Source organism: Schistocerca cancellata, chromosome 8 (assembly GCF_023864275.1).
Source record: "Schistocerca cancellata isolate TAMUIC-IGC-003103 chromosome 8, iqSchCanc2.1, whole genome shotgun sequence".
Lineage (NCBI taxonomy): Eukaryota > Metazoa > Arthropoda > Insecta > Orthoptera > Acrididae > Schistocerca > Schistocerca cancellata.
In genome coordinates, this window is record NC_064633.1 from 481,476,275 (window position 1) to 481,493,825 (window position 17,551).

Genomic DNA, 17,551 nt, shown 5'->3' on the forward strand with positions numbered 1-17,551 from the left:
CCTACACAAGAAAGCAAAAACAGCTGCCTCTCAATACCTTGAATTCTGTAGGCGGCGAGATGGAATCCAAATTGGCGTGACCACTCCGTCCAGCTTTCCAGTGCCGCATCAAAAGGACGAAAAGGTGGTGCAACTGCGTGTTGTGGCTGCGGTAGCGGTGGAGCGGCGGCTGCCGCATCGTTTTGCATCGCACGTTGACCCTGGACGAGCTGTCCAAGGGCATCCAATAAGGCCTGCGTCTGCTGATTCTGCAAGCGATAAAATTCGGACAGTACATCTGGAGATTGTGGCGAAGCCATGACACAAGTAAATTAGTGCAAGTATAAAGAAGAAGACCGGTTTTTACACTCGTCGCCAACTGTAGTGGACTGACCCGACAGCCAATCCACTATGCCTTGTAGCTGAACAGCACGCGTTTAGCTCACGCAGACTGACGTGAGGTCTGGAACAGTTAAGGGAATATATAGTAGCAAATAAAGTACATAGCTTCCGGAATACTTAACTTTAATTCATAATTGGTGAACATCGGTCTGACGGTACAGGCATCCACAGATAAATAACAAATGTGAATGGCGCCTTGCTAGGTCGTAGCAAATGACGTAGCTGAAGGCTATGCTAACTATCGTCTCGGCAAATGGGAGCGTATTTGTCAGTGTAGCTTCGCTAGCAAAGTCGTCTGTACAACTGGGGCGAGTGCTAGGACGTCTCACTAGACCTGCCGTGTGGCGGCGCTCGGTCTGCAATCACTGACAGTGGCGACACGCGGGTCCGACGTATACTAGCGGACCGCGGCCGATTTAAAGGCTACCACCTAGCAAGTGTGGTGTCTGGCGGTGACACCACATATTTTACGAAAAGTAATGAGGAAGTGATGAGTAATGAAGATGCGTATTTTGTTTGTGAGACGAAAGGGCAAGTAATTTGAAACAGATGTTATGTAAAGCAGATAATGCTGAAGCGATTTGTGAATAGAACAAAGAATGTAAGGCACGTGAGGAGTGTAAAAATGATGTGTTGTTGATGCCATTCTCGAACTTGAGGATGTCAGGGGATTAGAAAAGACAGCCAGAAACTGTGTTCTGGGGCAAGAGTATATTTGTTCTGATAGCTGGGTGAGATTATTGAGCGAAACGGAAGATTCCAATGCGTACCAAGTTACGTCAGACCTATTGTGTTCAGATGAAATAAGCCAGCTTGACGAAGCAACAGATACTGTGGAAATAAAACATGTTTTGTTTGAAACAGAAGAAGGTAGCAGTAGGAGGCAGAAAAAACCACCAGATAAAATGGTTGAACCAGGTGGTATTCTGTAGAATGATTTGGAAGTGGAATAGGATTTATCATGGGAAAACAGAGGTGATGAATCGAGACGATTTGAACAGATAATGATTCGGGTAAATGTACATGGTGTGGAAATTCAGACATTAACCGATAGTGGTAGTCAGATCAGTGTGTGTTCCCAGTCATATTACGAGCATATTAGGAATGAAATCGAAAATAATAGTCAAGATGCCAGTTGAGGGCGTGAAGAGAACATGTGCTAATGGTAGTTGTAGTAAACCAATTTCGATTATTAAAATGGTGTTGTGTGAACACGGTTTCTTAGTGGTTCCTCAGCTAAGTACTGAATTAATTGCGAGTACGGATTGAATGACTAAGCATAAAGTATTGATTGACTGTGATAGGAAGGAAATGATTTTTTTCAGTGGGGGATGAGAAGATAAATGTGTATTTTGATGAAGCAATTGAGACTGGTGAAAAGAGCGAATTTAATTTACAAATACTTAAATTACCAATGTGTGCAGGCCTGGGTGAAGGAGTTGAACGTTAGCACGTTTGAAATTGTACCCATTTGATGACGAAATGGAAGACATAGTAGGAAAGGTTTTGGGAACATTAGTAAAACAGAAAAGGGAATTATACAATATTTAAGCCAGTAATAAAGAAGGATTTTCAGAGAAGCCTGGTTTAGTAAGTGACTTTGAATATGAAATCGAAACTGTAGAGCATGAAGCATTTTTCGCACCAATCTATCAAATCCTGTTAGCTAGGAAGGAGGCAGTACAGAGAGAAATAAATCGTATGGAGGAATGGGGAATAACTGAAAGGTCTAGAAGTAAGTACAATAATCCACTTGTTCTGGTCAATACGAAAGACAGACGAGTGAGAATTGTGATAGACACGCGCGATTTAAATAAGATAGTGAAGCATGAGACTGATAGATCAGAACGTTTGGATGATACGCTTCAGAAGTTTTGTGGTGTGAAATACATGACAAGTCTTGATTTGGGGGGCAGGGAGTTGGCAAATTTCGTTATAACCAAAATCAAGTCGCACTCTGGAGGACGACAGTTCAATCCCGCTTCTGGCCATGCTGAGTTAGGTTTTCGTGATTTCCCTAAATAGCTCCAGGAAAATGCCGGGATGGTTCCTTTGAAAGAGCACGGCCGATTTCCTTCCCCCTCCTTCCCTAATCCGATGAGACCTATGACCTCGCATTTTGGTCTCCTTCCCTAGAAACAATCCAACCGCAATCCAAAATCAAGTAAACTGACAGCAATTCTTTTAGCAGGAAGGTGCTATCAATATGAAGTCATTCCCTTTGGATTAAACACGTCTGCATCCATGTTTATCCGAGCATTGGATGGAGAGTTAGAAAAAGAGTTAGCGAGTAGAATAACAATTTATGTTGATGACTTACTGGTAGCAGCATGATCATGGGAAGAGCAATGTGAGCTGCTGAACGAATTTTTTCAAGCATTGAGACCAGGTGAAATGACATTAAAAATCAAGAAATGTGAATTTGCAAAAAGGGATTAGAATTCTTAGGTCATATTGTAACGACTATGGGTATAACGAAAGATCCGTGGAAATAAGAAACGATTAGAGACTGACAAACATCAAAGCAGAAAAAACAGCTTAATTATTTTTTGGCCCAAGTAATTTCTTTCGCTAATGTGTAATGGACAAGCTTTAAATGGTCCAGATTTATGTAATTTATGGAAGAAAAATAGTACATTTGAATAGATGGTAAAGTGTCAGCTTTTGACGAAATAAAACAGGAATTTATAAAGAGCCAAATTTCACCCCACCCTGACTTATCATTACCATTCCATACGGGAAGAGACACGTGCGATTATGGGATTGCAGTTCATATTTTTCAGGAAACAGAGGGAAGAGGAAGTAAAGAATGTCGTTCTATAACGTTCGCGAGTACAACTTTAACGAGATATTAGCATAATTATAATGTTTTAGAAAAAGAGGTGTTTTCTATTGTTTCGGAATTTAAGAGCTTTAAGGGTTTTTTTAATCCAGACACAAGGTGTAATGCATACAGACCATATGTCCTTAACATTTTTGAAGTATTGTCTACTACTGCGTGACAGACTGACGAGGTGGGCGACGTACATACAGATGTTTGAGTACGAAATTTGTTATGTAAGAAGTGTAGACAACTGTGTAGCACACACTTTGTCATGGTTACCATTGGATACAAATGGTTCGGGTAATAGGGAAAGTTCAGAAAAGACGTTCAAAATAATGTATTTAAAAAATGTTTAAGGGAAGGGGAAGGTGGAAGATGTATGTAAGAACATGGGCCCATATCAATCGGAAGATGAGTGCTCAAAATTAGTGAAAACTAAATTCGATGCTAGAATTGAAGAAGGAGAAACATTAAGGAAATATCGTAAGGTGTATGATGGTGTGCCGTATTTGCAAAAAGATGAAAGTAAGGAAAACTGGCGAGTATGTTGGCCATCTAAATACTTACTCGAAGTGATTGACTATTTTCATTTGGCATATGGTCATTGCAGACCAAAGAAGTGTCTAGTTAAGATAGCAAAGTCAGTAATGTTTACTAATATGACAAGAAAATTAACCGAGAGAGAACGAACTTGTGATAAATCTCAGAAGGTAAAAATAACAAATGTGACTAGACATGGTCCAATGCAAAGCATACAACCTAAAGACAACCTAGAAAAATTTTGCAACAGGCTTGTATTGGCATGTACCACAAACCACTGGAAATTTGGCATATATTCTGGTGTTGTTATATACGTTTTCCAAATATGTAATGTTATACCCTTTATGAAGAGCTGCTGCTAAGTCAGTTTTCAGTAAATTGGTTGGTCATTTTGAGCAAATCGGGAAACAGAAAGCAATATTATCTGACAATGGACCACAATTTATAGCTAAGGTATGGAATGAAGGAATGAAAGAAAAAGGTGTAGAAGTTATTCATATATCGCCATACCATCCCCAAAGTAACCCTCCAGGACGCTATATGCGTGAACTGGGTTGGTATTTTAGGACCTATTGTCACAGTAATCACAGGGCGTGGGACAAGTAGGCTTCAGAAATGGAAGAAATCATGAACTCTGTTTCACATGAGAATAAAGGGTTCACTCCAATCGAAAGAATTTTAGGTAACAAACCAAAAAGTATAGTACAAAATTTGATTAATTTTCCACCATTGTAAGACTTGGATATCTCAGAAAAAGAAGTTGGTGAGAGAGAAAATGTTAAAGCGTACTGAGGTACGGGTTAAAACACAAGATCAGAGAATAAAGTCGGTAAAATTTAAGGTTGGGGACCTTGTTCTCCTGAAAACCCACGAGAAATCCTGTGAGACAGATAATGAAATAATAAAATTAAAATCCATTTATATGGTTCTTTCAAAATTGTGCGTTCCTCAACCTAATGCATTCTGTCTAGTTTATCCCACTGTCAAATAAAATATTAGGTGTGCATAATATAGAACACTTGAAGAACTACTGAAGCATAATTGACTGAAGTTTCTAATTAGAAAACAAAATAAAACCATAAACGTTATTTGAATTGTCATTATATAATAAATAATCGGTATTTGAATGAAATGACAATACTGACCAATGCTACATAAGCCTACCCATGTTCTTAGATACAATTTTTATAATGAAAATACAAATAACTGTAAGTAAAGAAGCCATTTACTTAAAGAGTATGTAGATAAGATTTAGTGTTATTGCTATTGAGAAATCTTGGTGTATGTAATAATGATGTAAAATCAAATGAACTAAGACTTGTCATTTATGTTGCAGGTAAAAATGTGCGAATCAGTTAAATTTCGTGACAAAGGACCACTACTGTAAGTGGGGTGAAAGAGAAACAGAGCGCAGGTGGATGTGATTGGCATGTAAGCACCACAAAGAAGACAGGGTGAAGTGTAAAAGAGCACTGTTCCGTGCAGATAATGTCAGGATACATTACAAGAAGTGTACTGTTGTGCACACAGAAAATTCCGCATTCTTTTACATGAAGTGCAGTATTGTGCATAGAAAATTTCATGTTCTTTTACAGGAAATAAAACTTAAAATAATAGAGAATATTGACTTTGTAATGTTTTAAATAATGGTTATTTTCTATGCACTACTTTTTGAAGGATGGAGTGACAGTTGTCATGAAATGTATATAACCTATTTGCTGTTAATATTACACATTGCTGGTATTAGTTTTCAAGTGTGGGATGCAGAGAGACATTCTTAATGAGTGATACTGTGTGTGAAGCTGATTTCATTATTTATGAAACATATAGGTCATGGAATCCACAGTGTTGTTGGTTTGGACGTTTCCTTCTTTCTGCATTTGGTGATGCATATCAAAGAAACGTGGGGCACAAATAACACCACAAATCTGTGGATCATCATACATTTTCTACATGTTTTATGAAGTTTGTTTTATTAGTTGTGCTGAATATTAGTCTTTTAAGTATGTTGTCAAGTTACAAGTGCTATATGTTATTTAAGAAAGAGCATACGCAAGGAATGTTAACATTTTGTAAGTAGATACGCTGGATAAATTCTTTGAAACAGAATATCTCTTTAATTCAAGGAGACAGAAATACAATTTCCTGGTTAATAATTTAGAAGGTGGTGAAAAACATGAAAATGCTTTGTTTTGTTTCAGGATTGTCAGGAAACATGGCGCTATCGTTTGAGCAACGGAAATGGGCGCTAGAGTGTTACTGGAAAACAGAGTACGTGCGTGCGGTATGCCAAAGTCTGAGAGTTGAATTTGGAACACGACCACCGAAAAGAGTACAAGAACCAGAGGTAAGTGTGAAGTCCAAGGAACAGTGAACGATATGAAGAAGGGGCATAGGGAACGAAAGAGAAGTTCAACAGAGAATGAGAGTCTTGATGCAGTAATCCAGGCATCCACACGATCCCCACAGAAATCTGTGAGGCAATGCTCTCATGAGAATTGTATCTGCAGAAGCAGTGTTCATAGAATTTTGTGGTCTCAGAACTTTAAGCGTTACATTCGAATACTTCTCCATGCTCTTAATGAGGACGATCCTGATAGGAGAAGCAAATTATGTGATTCATTAACAGATGTGATAAAGAACAGCGTTTTCTAGATCGACTCCTTTGGTCAGATGAAGCGACATTTAAAATTTTCATGGAACAATTAAGTGACATAAGGAAGAATCCAGGGAGCACCGAGCAAAGGCATGTTAATCTACCAGGAGTAACAGTCTGGTGTGATCTGTCTTTTACAGGGTTAGTCGGTCTGTACTTGTTTGACAACACTGTCATGGGAAACTCGTACTTGGAAACGTTGGAAATGATAACTTTTGGTCATAGTGTTGTGTTTCGAAATAAAGATTATTGCTTTCAACAGGATGGAGCTCCACCTCACTTCCACCTGGATGTGAGGGCATTTATCAGTCGTACATTGACTGCCAGAGGGATAGGACAAAGAGGGAGTGTGGAGTATCCCACTCGATCTTCAGATTTAACTCTAGACTTCTTTCTGTGGTGTACTCTCAAGAACACTGCGAAACCACATACACTGGATGATCTTAGAAAGCAAATTGAGGCAGCCTGTGATCGTATTCCGTTGGAAACAATGAAGTTAGGATGTCGCTCAGTCGTAAGTCGTTGTAGATGGTGTACTGCGATGGACAGACACCAGTTTGAACATTTACCACATTAAGTCGCACCATGAGGCACCTAACACAACTAAAATTGTATTTCTAACCCTTTTCATTAAAGTGGTGTTCAGTTTCAAAGAGTGCATATATTATTTTGGGACACTCTGTAGTAGCAGTTCGGAGTCATGAGGAGGTGGCTGGTGTCATTGGTTGTTTGTATTTGGCAGTGTGGCTACGCAAAAGTGTGGAGATAAAAAGTCTGTTTCCAAAGTGCAGACCACTGTAAACTGAAATGGTTGTTTTGGTGGATGTTTAATATGGGAAAGTTATGTGTATAGCATTTATTGGGCACAGGAAGCAAGAATAATTCACATAACATCAAGAGTACTGTGGGCCCTTGTTATTGGCTATGGTATGGCAAGAAGGTCAACCTGTGCCCTATTTTACCACTAAATGAAGCAACTCGACAGACCAACGGCATCATGAAGTGGAGTAAGATTTACACATTTTATAACTAGAATTGTAATAGACTGACCTGCATAGTTGGAATTTTATTGCTTAAATAACATTGTTTCTGTGCATATTGTCAAGTAAATGATTTTCCTAAGTCGTTATCCAAGTAGTATCCATTCTATCCCTCTGTGTGAACCAAGATTATCAGACAATGAACTGAAGATGAAGTGAATATTAATTTATTAGATTATGCAAACATAATCTTACCAACTGTTGAACAACTACATAATAATGAAATATTTAGCTGTAGTATGAATAATGTCAGCAACAGAATGACATAAAAGCCAGTATTAATGCAGTTGCTACAAATAGAGTTCCTTCCATAATAAAAAATTGGTAAAAACCTTTATGTAACTTGGACACTAAATGTCACTGTCAAAGCACAGTTTAACATTTATAGCTTGGGGAATAATTCATAAGTTTTATTACAAAGAAATATAAGAGTAACTGCTTGGTAAATTACAGTCCTTGGCAGTGAGTAAATTCAAACAATCTTTGTGCTTGCTACAATTATGACAGTCAGTATTATGGAGAGAACCGTAACAAAAAGTTTCTGATCACAGCCAGTACACAATCTTACTTTAATTGATCTTTGAAATTTAATATGTGTTTGCTATTTGATTATAATTTGACTACTATGACATACGTGGTGTGAAGTACTTGAAAGTGTGCATTAGGTACTGTTCTTGTGTCATGACACCAATAACTGTTCTTATGTAAGATTGCTTATGAGGATGAAGTTCAGTTTCAGTTTAACTATTCTTGTTCTGGTGAGTAACTGGCGACTGTTGGTTATTTAAGTTAATGACATACTTTGAAGACCTTTTGTCCAAATTTGCCACTAACTACTGTTAGTTAAAAATTAGTTTATGAAATAAAAAATATAAAGTTACCCAAACTTTGTTTTTAATCGTCGTTCCTTAAGTACTAATCAGTGTCGATTCATTTATAACTTCATCTACTTCTCTCGGTTCTGCATTATTCTTTGGAGTAGGTGCCTTTTCCCCACAGATTAGAGTGTTCAGGTACATGGTCATAGAGAAAAGCTTAATTAGCCACAGAGGTAGGAGGGTTATAAACTCTTGGATTCAGTGGTTCAACAGCTTCAGGTAATGATTTTAATTTCTTAAGTTTTTATACATTTCTGAGTTAATCCAATTAAATTCCCCAATTTCGACTAAATTGTATCCATAATTACGTATTTCTGTACTTCTTGTTAATGTCTTTTGATATAAATCATGTCTTGATTTTGGATTATTGCTGTTAATCGTTTCAGTTTTAAAATGTTTTTTACAGATTGCCGAAAATAACCATACAATTGATAAATAGTAGTGGTTTCTACATCAAAACCATCTACTTCAGGTCCAGCTATATTTACTTCACCTGCATTAAGAGCATCTTGATTTTATTAGTGTTTAAGCTACAGAATAATTACTACAATTTTCGCATTGTTCTTCATCCAGTACATTTATTACATTTTTTCCCTATTAGGTAAATATATAGATCTGTTTGTAGCCATAAAAATTCCAGCATTTGTTAAACAATATTAGCTATTTCTAGGAATAGTTGTTGTAGTTATAAACAACCACTTCTCAATATATCTACATCAGAAGTACAATATTAATTAATTTCACTCTTCATATTTAACACATGATTTTATTTAAGTTGTTGAGTATGCCATTTTGGACATATTTCTCTTTCTTGTGGTTTCATAGTGTCAACACAATAACACTCGATATCAGGAATTCTCCATCTGCAATTTTCATTTTCCATAGTGTTGAACAAATGTGGAAAATATCCTTTCTTTAGCTCTATGAAATCAAATGTATGTGGAAAACTATTAAGTGATCCTCATAGAAAATTATTGCTATCTATAATTTTTAATCCTGTTTTATCTCCAATGACATTAATTTAGTTCTTGTGTAGGTAGTATGTGGCTTTATTGTATTTTCAACAAAATACTTCAAAATAAATACTGAAACACATAATTTAGCATAATTAACTCTAAATATATAATAGTTATGTTTATTAAATGCTGTCCATGTACAGAGCTGTTAATTTGTTTTAAATGTGTGAACAATAACGTCATCAAAACTGTAAATTCTTATGAGTTTTGGAATTTACATGCCTGTTGCTTGTTGAGCTCCATAATCACACCACATGTATTTTTCAGTACAGGTAGAGGAATTCTCTTTCTAAATCATTTTCTACAATGCTTTAACTGATTTTCTGCAACTATATTACTGCACTTCTAACATGCAAAAATATAATAATTGTTTAATTCTCCATTAACATAAAAACTTTTCTTTCTAAATTCTTGATAACATTTGATTATATATTCTTCGCATAAATTATCTTTAATGTACACCATTTTTTTGTATTTTGTATTGCACAGTTTAGACTAGATTGCTTCCATTTTATACAGAAAATATTTATTCAAGATAAGTAAAGTTTTCTACTTCCTGCTGTGTATCTTGTAAAATATGTATCACCTCAGCAACTAATGCTGATGGTTTATTGTTATCAATACAGCTTAAATATTAAACAGCTGTACCAGCTCTAATTACCTTTCCCATGAATTCATTATATTCATAGAAGGATGATACTAGAAAAAAATACAGCAAACCATTAATGTACCGAAATGCAGAATTCATTCCAGTAGTCATCCCTTGAAATTCTCTAGTTATAACACCTTGTCTTTTATATTTAAAATCGTACTATACTAAACTTCATTCCAGCAGAAAAATGTTCTTCATATATATGTTGACTACACCATTTAATTTAAACTCTTGACATAACCCTTTAGTAGATATATGCTTTGGATATCCTGGTGTTAGTTGTAATGTACACAAATTTTTCATATTAACAACAAATAAAACAATTTAGTTACCTGTTCTTTCATATATTCAATCTGTTTTTCATAAATCTTGTGGGAAAATGGTAACCAGTTAGTTATTGCTATGATTTAATATCTCTACCTATCCACACCCACTTGTGGTTAAAACGTAATTCACAAATAATAAATGATACAACTTTTTAATTTGACATAAAGTTTCAACTGGTTCAGGTGAAACAACTGGAACTCTTTTGGGTATTGAAGCTTGTCTTACTGTCGATATTTTTTTACCATACAAGCTTCGAACAGGATTGATATCATCTTGAGATAATTTCGAATATGAACCATTATTGTATGGATACATTATATACATTATTGCTCCATCAACATCCATATGTTCTAAACCTAATGCATTACCAATTTCATGAACCAAAATTTCAAACAAATTTGTCTCATTTTTTGGTCTATACCCATTAGTCTCCAAGTAGTACAACTCTTCATCGTCCATATGTGGATCATTATTCCCATCTGGGAAAAATGTATGGCATAACCATTTCCATATCCACCTAGACACTTTGGACAAAGAGACCATATATTTTATAACTAAGTACATGTCTTTTAATTGTAATTAAAATATAAGGATTATTGTTATCTTGATGAAATTTAATGCCAGTATACTTTTGCCACAAATGAAATGCAGCATTGGTTACTTGTAATACCTCTTCACTTAAACCTTTATAATACCTTTTCATATTTCTCTTATTGCTTTTAGATGTAGTGGTTCTGTAGGAAATATTTATGGTGTTTCCAATGCAGCTACTTTAATTTATGAAATTTAAAGTTTCTTCACTTACATCACCACTTATTTCAAGACCATATGTGTCATGAAATGTCTTTAACTGATCTCTAAAATCAACATCATTCATTTGAGTAAGTTTTTCCCCATCCTGAGTACCCAAGTAACCACAATCATTCAACTATTTCACTACTTTACTGTTTTCATCTGCAGCTACTGATTTCACAATGGTAAAAGTAACTCCATTTATATGAACTTGAAATATTGTGAAATAAAAAATATATATTTAAAAAAAAATTTTTATTATGTAGAGTCAGTCATCAACCTCTTCAACAATTAGCTTATATACAATAATCAAAAAGTGTGGATGATTATTGATAAAAATAGTAATCTATCGTTTCAAGCTGAAGATGGGGCAAAAATTTTAGAATTTATAAACATAAGAATGGCAGTATCTCATACTGTTAGACATAAGTATAGGAAAAAGTGTAAGGATTTGAAGGGTAACAATTCATTACACTTACTTGCAGATACCAATTTTGTTAATGAACCTAGTCTACATTCATTAATCATGAAATAAGAAATGAGATTAGTAGAAAATTTTTAAGAATGGATTTATGAAGAAGGTTTACCATCAGTTTGTATATATGAAGAATAGAAAATTAAAGATCAATAGCTCACATGGAAAATAAAACCAACATGAAGCGTGTACATATAGAAAATTTAAATGGAGTAATTGATAATGTTTTAGAAACAGTACAATAAAGACAGAGAGAAACATGACTTCCTCAAACTCTAGATCAGAATTTAAGAAACAGTGTTGTTCTTTTAAAATTATTTCATGAAAACTTGATGTGTATTACAGCAAACAAAATCGTTACAATGGCAATTATATAGAATTGAAGATAGATATCCAAACTATGAAGCTATTTTAATACCTAATTATAATCCTAATTCTATAAATCTATATCAATGAATGGGAGAAACTTTAAGAATTGTTTGTTGGCACAGTTATTTTCATTTGTATTACCATACACAAGAATAATTGATTAATGGTATTATATCTAATAAAAATCTTCAGATAATTTTTAATTGTATGCTGCGAATTCCAATCTAATTTATCTCCAATTTTTGTTAAAATCTTCAAATAATTTTTGGTAACTGATATATATATACTGTTTATAATACATCTAGTAAATCTTGCATAAAATGTTTTGATATCAGAAATTTCAAAAATGCTGAAACACATGTCTATTTCTTTCTGAATGAGGAACCAAATATGAATATTTGTAGGTCTAGCTTCAAAATTCCTTAATAGCGACATATTTTGAAAACAACATTTCATCCTCTATTTCATCCCCTGTAAGAGGTCCGAGAAGATGTAATTTCGATGTATTGCTCATGCGCTGCCTGCGATATGCAAGGTACAAGAGAATCTCTGACCAGAGAGCAGTGTAGACTGCAGTACGAACTGTGTAGCTATAGCAGTCAGTTGTTGCTAGTCAGCAGTCTACTCTGGTCTGATCTGGTGTATCGTGTTGGCTGGGCTGGTTGTGGTGCAGCAATGCCGGAGCCTGAGTATTATTGTATAAGGTAAAAAGCAGCCTCGTGCATATGTAGTAATGTCATCTCAAGTCCCATGTAAATGTTTTAAAAATCTCGTAATAATAATCCTTCTCATATAAAGTAATTTTTAACAACCATTCATTTCAATTTAAAGAATTTACTAATTTCTCCCATCCATGATCATCCCGAATGTTGCAAAAGAAAAATCAGTTGTTTCCTTTCATAAATGACAAATCTATCGGCCAGCATTGCACAGGGCTATGCCAGAAACATTATTTTAAGGGCAGATATATATGCGTTATCTGGCGACTCCATTGAGGTAACAATTTTTCTCTTTTTATTCAGAATGATCTTTCAGGGCCATGACGCAGCACTGCTGATGTCCAAAATTTATCAGGTTAAATTCGCAGTCAATTATTGAAAAGTTATAAGTGAGTGACAATTTAATTGAGAGGTCAGTTACATTGTATTATCACCAGGTTACTGAATTTTCTTTTTGGTTTGGATGTTACACTGAGTGTGAACGACATAATTATAATGTTTTACTGTTGAGAGGTTTAGGAATTTTTCTGTTTTGAGGTTACACTAAAATAATTTTTGTGTAACTCAATATATGTGTACTCTAGCTGTCCTTTCCAAAGCATTCAGTCATTATACCATGCGACATAAGACATACTGTCAAAACGAACTGCAACAAATACTTAAATAGCTACATAGCATTTCTTAAGTAACAGTAAATATATAAACTTCGTCATTATCCTCATCTGCAAAGAAAAACTTCATTATCCATATTACCATAACTTCATTTCTACCATCACCCGCAAAGGAAAACTTCATTATTCATATTAGCACATTCTTAATATAATTATTCATCATCATTTATTATCATCTGCAAAAAAGACACTTCATTATTCATTATTCATATTACCATTTACTTCATACAACTATTCATAGTATAGGGTTTCTTATCTCTAGCATATTTCATCACTAAAACTAAGATGTGTAGTTCTGTCTGACAGCCTGCATCAATCGCCTCGTGTTCTGAAAGAAAAATAATTAGTTAAGACTGCTATCATACGATGTTTATAGTATATTCTTGTTAATGCTTGTTAATTCTGATCCATTTACTCTTAATGACAAGATATTGCATTTTCTTTCGTTCATTTCAAAGGTGAATTTCCCATTCATAGTAATCCACTGTGGTTTGTTTAATTTATTTCTTTTAAACGTTATTGCTTTCTGAAAATGATGAATAAGGATTAATATCTTGCATTTAAATCATATACTCATTAAATAAAAAACTTGTTTCTAGTGATATAATTAAGCATACAGCATAGCATGACAGAAAACGTATTGTCAAAAACATAGACAGTTTACAAGTGCAAAAAAAAAAAAAAAAAAAAAAAATGTACACAGAGTATCGTAATGTAGTAGCAAAAAAAAATTTTAAATAGTCAAGATATTGTGATATCATAAGTAAAAATGTCAAAGTCAACTGGTGTTTGTTACATCTTAAACATTTCATAGTGCATACAGACAAAACAGGATAACAATAATACATACATGAAAAATGGAAAATGTGCATGGTGTGATATATAACGACAAGAAAAGCGACCTGCTAACTTTACCTTGCTGGGCATTTGCCAAGAAGAAATATGATAATCATTAGTAAGTGTTCATATAAATATAATTGCATAAGTGGTCATATAAAAATCAGGAAATGGCATTACAGTGTGATAAAGCATAAAGTATGTTCATTCAATAAAGGTTTTAATATTGGAGACATGGTGATTGTCCTTGCTTTTTCTGGTTCTCAAAGTTTCGACGTGTACTACATTGGGGTGAGGAATGCTGCGAATTCGATATGGACCTGCGTATAGAAGCTCAAATTTACTACATCTACTCTTTCCCCTGAATGGATAAATAATGTGTGCGTACTAATATCTTCTGTCCAATGTGAAAGTCATGGCGTGTACAAACCTGTTTTTGCTGTCTTCTTCGGCGCTCTGTGGCACGTTTGATGTTGTTGAGTGCAATGTCAATTATTTCATGGTGTCGTCGTCGACGAGAGGTAGGAAAGGATACTAATTCTTTAATTTTGTTAGGTGGTTCAACATTTTTCAATATAACAGTCGGAGATAGCATAGTAGATTCATTTGGTATCGAGTTAATTACATCCTGGAATGACAGTATGTGTGTATCCCAATCAATATGTTTTTTATGGCAGTATATTCTACGTAGTTTACCAATTTCTTTCATTAGTCGTTCACAAGGGTTCGAAGAAGCGTGGTACCTGGATATATAGATCGGAGAAATGTTTCTTGCTCATAACATACGTGTCCATATAGCAGATCGAAACTGTGGTATAAAAAATGTTTTACAAATGCATTCGAAATCGATTTAGCAGTAGATTTGCGTAACGGAGTGAAGATTACAAATTTTGAAGTGAGTTCAACAGCGACAAAGATGCAGCGAAAACCTCTATTAGTTCTGGGAGTCGGACCAAAAATGTCTACAGCGGCCATGTGTCTCAATTTAACAGGTACAATGGGATGTAACGGAGGAATATGTAAAGTCGTGTCTGACTTAGCTTTCTGGCAGATTTTACATGACGCTAAAACTCGTCGAATACGTTTCTCCATGTTGACAAAATAACAGTTCTGTCTCAGTATAAGAAAACATTTTCTGGCTTCGTAATGTGCGTAACTTAAATGAGTATACCAAATAAATTTGTTAACAAGCTCGTCAGGAATACATAGTAACCAGTTGTTGCTGTCAGGGTGAGAGTGGCGAAACAGAATATTATTGTGTACAGTGTAATGGTTCTCTGATGGTAACATTATTCCTATCTTGTCAAAGATGTTTAATTTCTTTCCATACGTTGTCTTTGCTCTGCTCTTGTGCTATATCTCGTAATGATGCCGAAATAAAATTTTCAAATGCAGCTTGTTGAATATACATGACGCTAGAATTTGCTTGGAAGAAGTTGGTTGTGATGTCTTGCTGATTGTTGCTGAGAGAACGGGATAGTGTGTCTGCTACAATATTTTGTGTACCGGGAATGAGATCAATTGTAAAATTAAATTCCTGTAAATAAAGTTTCCATCTGCTTAACCTGTCACGTGTAAATTTTGCTGAAAGTACAAATTGTATCGCTCTGTGATCTGTGTAAACGGTCGTATGTCTTCCATAAAGAAAATGCGTAAATCTCGTAAATGCCCATACAACACATAATGTTTCAAGTTCTGTAACAGAATAATTGCGTTCAACAGGTGACAGAATGTGACTCGAAAAGGCAATGTTTTTAATTACTGTATTACCATCTTCTTCAATTTCCTGAAAAATGTGTACGCCTAAAGCTGCGTTAGAACTGTTGGTGGCAATGGAAGAATTTTTAGTAAGATCTGGGTGTGATAAAAGTGGTGTATTCAACAAAGCTTGTTTCAGATTAGTAAAAATCAGACTATTGGTTTTTCATGTAAAAGTATGTCTCAGATGTCGTCAAAAGTAATAACATTTTCGTGAACAAGAGTCTCTGTGTCAAAAGTATTGCTTGCGTTGCTGGAAGATGCAACCTGTACTGTATATAGACAAATTCTTTCTGACGTGCTGTTATTTGCGGGAGGATGCTGTGGCATTTCGACTATTTGTACTGTTCTGTTATTTTGTCCTGACGTATTACGTTCGGGATGATATCTACTGTCTGGTTCATTCATGATAATCTGTTGTTGCGGATGATTTTGCTGCTGGTAAGACCGACTGTTATTAAACGTACGCTGAAAATTGTGCTCATTACTTTTACGTCTGTCATGATAGTCATTTCTATACGCTGCATTGCGATATGAGTTGAAATGGTGTGTTTTCTGTACGTACTGATTTCCTTGTTGCTGTGCGTTACTATTTGGTGGAGCCGTCGCTATACGTGTAAGCGGTGAAACATTAAAGTTTGGTTGACCTTGCACATTACATTGTTGGTTAGGTATGCTAACCGGCTTGTTTTGTTGCTGTTGTTGGGAAAAACTTCTATTGTTACCAAAATGTGGTTGCTGATAATTTTGACGATTGCTCAAAATATTGTACATACTGATGATTACAATTTTGTCTGTTATTAAAATTATGCCGGTAGTTGTCATTTCGGGAGTGTCTAAAGAAAACTGTCACTTTCGGTAAAACTTGTCGTATCAGGTTTTCTTTACTCATCCTTAATCCTAGATAGATCGATAGTTGAAGAGCTGTTTTGATCGATATAAAGGATAGTAAAAGAGAAGGTAGCAGTGCAGAAAACTAAAGATGAAATAGCACTACTACGGCTCGGGGCCCTGTGCACGCTACAGCACATATTCATCGAAGTGTAATGAATCCCCTGAGGTCACTTACGCGCTGCAAATAAATTTTAGTTTCTGCGTTACAGGCAATGCCGGTGAAAATTCAAAAGTAAATTGTTGTATTCAGTCCAATTCTAGTTTCTGCGTTACAGGCCAAGCTGATGAAAATACAAAAGCAAATTGTCGTATCCAGTCCAAAGCGTGAATCTGTCTTCGGTTATTATTAAGCACTTTAAATTTCCTAATAGATAGAAAGTGTTTGTAATAAAAATTATCGTCTCTGTATGTCTGAGCAGGTTCAGGATTGAATGATAATCTGTTTGTCTGTGACTGTTCGGAATCTAACTCACGGACTCTCTGTAAATTACCTAAATTATACTGGCTGTGTGAGTCTGACAAATGTTCGGAAAGTGTCGTATGTTGCGATGTGTTAAAGGCTGAAATATTTTTCATCTGCGTCACTTCTTGCTGTAAAGATGAAAATTTTCTACGTAATGTATTATTGGACGAACCTATCTCACTGATCGTCTGCTGTAAATTTTGGAATTCGGGTGTTTGATTAAACGAAACAGGTGACGTATCGTCTGATTTGGTGTCAT